Source organism: Nansenia antarctica (assembly GCF_963989245.1).
Source record: "Nansenia antarctica genome assembly, chromosome: 18".
In the NCBI taxonomy this organism is placed as follows: Eukaryota; Metazoa; Chordata; class Actinopteri; order Argentiniformes; family Microstomatidae; genus Nansenia; species Nansenia antarctica.
The window spans coordinates 2,930,190-2,935,189 of record NC_137691.1 but is presented as its reverse complement, the minus strand read 5'-3'; the positions used below and the strand labels follow the sequence as shown (position 1 = coordinate 2,935,189).

The 5,000-nt window shown below is 45.5% G+C and overlaps 1 protein-coding gene across 1 annotated transcript in view; it reads left to right on the top strand.

Moving 5' to 3' along the window:
• sox13 (SRY-box transcription factor 13) overlaps positions 1-5,000 on the top strand; it is a gene marked incomplete at both ends in the record, with an annotated part of 21,752 nt that overhangs the window by 758 nt on the left and 15,994 nt on the right. The window lies entirely within an intron of this gene.

Sequence of the window (5,000 nt, the reverse complement as noted above, 5' to 3'; positions counted from 1 at the left end):
TTGCTCCCAGTGAGCGGGGCCGGCCGGCGCCTTGCATGGTAGCTTGGCTGCCGTTGGTGTGTGAATGTGTGTGTGAACGGGTGAATGAGAGGCCGTTGTAAAGCGCTTTGATAAAGGCGCTATACATAAGTGCAGTCCGTTTACCATTGGTGAACCATAGGTTAGAGAGACGTGTGCTAGAGCTAAAGTAGTTTTGGCGTGAGTGAGTAAGTGTGTGTGTGTGTGTGTGTGTGTGTGTGCGCGTGTGTGTGCGCGTGTGTGTGTGTGTGTGTGAGAGAGAGAGAACAAGAAAAAGACAGTCCCTGCTCAAATTAACGGCTATAATCAACAATGCGTGAAGCGAAGCGAAGGAGAAATAGAATTGATCCCTTCTGCCGTCACGATAAGTTTTAGAAGATTGTGGAGATCATCACAAAAATCACAAAAATGCAACAAATCCCCCCCCCCCCTCCACACACACACACACACTCCTGTGGTAAGTGTGTGGGGGGTATCGGAACGGAAGTGTCACAATCAGCAAATCTGATGGGGCTCTGGAGAGAGAGAGACAGAGAGAGAGACAGAGAGAAGAGAGACAGAGAGAAGAGAGACAGAGAGAGAGAGAGATAGAGAGAGACATAGAGACTGATAGACAGAGAGAAGAGAGAGAGAGAGAGACAGAGAGAGAGAGAGACAGAGAGAGACAGAGAGACTGATAGACTGAGAGAAGAGAGAGAGAGACAGAGAGAGAGAGACAGAGAGAGAGAGACAGAGAAAACAGAGAGAGAGACAGAGAGACAGACAGTAGATGCAGCGCAGAGGTGAGACAGACAGACAGACAGAGAAGAGAAACAGAGAGAGACACAGAGAGAGAGACAGACAGACAGACAGACAGACAGACAGCTCAGAGGTGAACCAGAGAGAAGAGACCAGAGAACACTCAGACACCTGTTGTCCTGCCATCGACCACGCTGCTGCCCAGTCACCTCAGTCTCCACACATGTCCAGGTAAGACTCAGCCTGTGAGGGCCAGCCGTGGCTTAGACATTTGATTGACAGGAGGAGGGGGGGGGGGTGGGGGTTGTTGTCGTTTTCAATAACAACGTTTTTCCGATTCCCACGTATGTAATTTGGTTCGAGTGGTGCGTCTCTCTGTTTGTGTTCTGTGTCTGCGCTGAGACACACACACACACGGACACACGCACACACACACGGACACACACACACACACACACACACACACAGATGACATTTCTGAATCGCTTCAGAAAGTTGGAGGGGTGAAAATATCAGGGAAGGTTGTCTTCATAGAAATCAGGATTTTACTTGTTATTATGCGTGAGAGGGGGGGGGAACAAAAAAAAAAGTTTAATTCCATTTCCATTGTACTTTAATTGGAGTTTGGACCCAACCTATATTTTATTGTGTGTGATATGTGAAATAGATTAGTCACACCAGGTAATTACACCCATGCAGTTTTTATAGGCACTGTTTTGACATGACCTATGAATGGCCCAGGCTGTGTAGTGTTAAGCCTGTTGTGTGTTCTTCTATAGTGTGTGTTTATCAAAGGTAATAAATCCGTCTGAACAAGAACCAGCGGAAGCACCTCTGAATGCTGCCTTGCCTTTCTCATGGCTAGGCTAAACTGGTTTTAATCCCCTGCAGAATAGAGGTGTGTGTAGGTGTGTGTAGGTGTGTGTAGGTGTGTGTGTATGTGTGTGTGTGTGTGTAGGTGTGTATATGTGTGTGTGTGTGTGTGTGTGTGTGTGTGTGTAGGTGTGTATGTAGGTGTGTGTGCGTGCGTGCGTGTAACTGTGTGTGTGTATGTATGTATGTAGGTGTGTGTAACTGTGTGTGTGTGTGTGTGTGCGTGTAACTGTGTGTGTGTATGTATGTATGTATGTATGTATGTATGTATGTATGTATGTATGTAGTGTGTGTGTGTGTGTGTGTGTGTGAGAGAGTATTTGTGTGTGTGTGTGTGTGAGAGAGTATTTGTGTGTGTGTGTGTGTGAGTGAGTATATGCATGTGTGTAAGTGTGTGTGTCTGTGCAAGTACCGGTATATGTGTGTACATGCGTGTGTGTGTGTGTGTGAGTGAGTATATGCGTGTGTGTGTACGTGCGTGTGCGTGTTGGTGTGTATGTATGTATGTGTGTGTGTGTGTGTACATGTGTCGTGTATATATTTGCGTGTGTGTGTGTACATGTGTGTGTGTGAGTACATGCGTGTGTGTGTGTCAGAGCAGAGGGCATTAGGTGGGGCATCACAGCATCAGGCTACAAGCTGCTACAGGACCAAGGTGTGCTTCTCAGAATACCTCCAAACACTCTGAACAGTGCTGGGTGTTTAGGTTGGGTGTTTAGGTTGGGTGTTTAGGTTGGGTGTTTAGGTTGGGTGTTTAGGTTGGGTGTTTAGGTTGGGTGTTTAGGTTGGGTGTTGGGTGGGTGTTTAGGTTGGGTGTTGGGTGGGTGTTTAGGCTGGGTGTTGGGTGGGTGTTTAGGTTGGGTGTTTAGGTTGGGTGTTTAGGCTGGGTGTTTAGGTTGGGTGTTTAGGGTGGGTGTTGGGTGGGTGTTTAGGCTGGGTGTTTAGGTTGGGTGTTAAGGTTGGGTGTTAAGGTTGGGTGTTTAGGTTGGGTGTTTAGGCTGGGTGTTGGGTGGGTGTTTAGGTTGGGTGTTTAGGTTCGGTGTTTAGGTTGGGTGTTTAGGGTGGGTGTTGGGTGGGTGTTTAGGCTGGGTGTTTAGGTTGGGTGTTTAGGCTGGGTGTTGGGTGGGTGTTTAGGTTGGGTGTTTAGGTTGGGTGTTTAGGTTGGGTGTTTAGGTTGGGTGTTTAGGCTGGGTGTTTAGGTTGGGTGTTTAGGTTGGGTGTTTAGGTTGGGTGTTTAGGTTGGGTGTTTAGGTTGGGTGTTGGGTGGGTGTTTAGGCTGGGTGTTTAGGTTGGGTGTTTAGGTTGGGTGTTTAGGTTGGGTGTTTATGGTGGGTGTTTAGGTTGGGTGTTTAGGTTGGGTGTTTAGGTTGGGTGTTTAGGTTGGGTGTTTAGGGTGGGTGTTGGGTGGGTGTTTAGGCTGGGTGTTTAGGTTGGGTGTTTAGGGTGGGTGTTGGGTGGGTGTTTAGGCTGGGTGTTTAGGTTGGGTGTTGGGTGGATGTTTTGATTGGGTTCGTTGGTTTTGTTCATTGCTCATTTCATTGTTTGTGTTACGTGAGAATTTTCACCGGGCTGGCAGAACACCCCATCCTTACGGAAGGGTCCGAAATAATTTAATCTGGTTCCTAACCCTAACCCTTTCACGTAAAATGTTATCAGGCTGCTGTGTATTTTAGGCCTAGAAGCCATTTTTAACAATGACATTGTCATGGGACAACGTGGGAAAGCTGTTACACCCCCTAGCTGTGCCGATATCCACGATATACCACAGCTTTGAGTTCCATAACGCTTTTTATACAACGGTTACCACATTTATCTATCAATATTTCACAGAAGAAACTTTTAATTAATGTATTTTAATGGAATGTGTGTTTTATTGTGAGTGTATTCATCCGCTGAACAGTTGTTTATCGGTTGCTAAGTAACGGTCATAATGTAACCTCGATAACGGTAATATTAAACAAACGCGGAGTAATATGAAAAGATGTGTCAACATTCCATTTAGCCGTGCGTGTGTCATGGATATCGGCACGGCTGGAACGCAAACTGACCAATAGAGACAATGGACCGGATCTATCCGTTGTATAAAGGAAAATTAACAACCCCTCCAAAGATGTCATGTCATCTCGTTCTAAGAGTATAGGCCACCCCAAACCGTACTGGTCGCTTCCTCTCCTGTGTCTCGTAGTCAGTACTCAAGTTGTAAAAGAAAATCAGGGGGGATGGTGGATTTGATAATACGGGGACAATTTTTGCATCCCTACAGCGTCAGTGACTTCAGTGTCAGTGACTTGGTTAAAAATGTCATTGCATGTGTGTGCGTGCCCCCTCGCCCACAGTGTTTTACTCAATATGTGCAAACCTAAATGTTGAAATAGCAGTAATACCACGTTCATTGATAAAATGACATACGGGATGGAAAGGGGGGATGGCAGTTTTAGAAGGGGGATGATTTTGACTGTTTTTATTTCAGGGGGGATGCCATCCCCCCCTCATCCCCCCTCAACTGGAGTGCTGCTCGTAGGCTGTCATAAGTTACCAGAGCGTTCATACTCCTCTAGAGCTTCTTTTAGAGCAGAGTAAGTAGCCTTGAGTATAGTAAGTTAAGTTAGTAAGCAGCCGTGAGATCTGATGGTTCTCGAGGCCTAACGGCCCTTAGGGGGGCAGGAGCCTATCTCCTGTTTCCGTAGCGTGAGGCAGGCGGCTTGATGTACAAGTACACCCCCTGGACATGACACTGGTATGTCGCATGGTCTTTTAGAGTGTATCTTATTATTTGAAGGCAACCCAATCAATGTTTACTTTTTTCAAGCGAAAGGTTCTTTATAAAAAAATCAGATGAGATACACTTGTGATGACTTTCTTTTAAATAAAACAAGCTATTAGATATTCACTTTCAATTGAATGTATACAATTCGCGCTTCTCAAAAAAACAACAAACTGTCAACTTATATGACGTCTTGCTGCAAGGCATTCTGGAACCTGCAGTTCTACCCATTCTTAGCTAATACAACAGAAATGTACTTCTTTTTTTTTTAACTCTCTTAACGATAAATAATAACTCTTTTAACTGTCAATCAATTATGTAACATATTAATCAATCTCTTTTAACTGTCAATCAATCATGTAACCTATACAGTTACAACACCGTCAGTAGCTCTCTAAGACCCTGTTGACCCACGTCACTGACCACTGAAAATGACCAAGGAAATGTAAATATGCAACAGAGGAGACTCTGAAGCAGAACAGTAGCTGGTCCTGGACACCCGGTGTGTTTTAGCTCAGAATCACACATTGCGGGACCAGAAGGTAGCACTCACCCTTGTGCTGTTTTAATGCGTTATACCAGACTAGCACAGCGTTGATTTGATCAT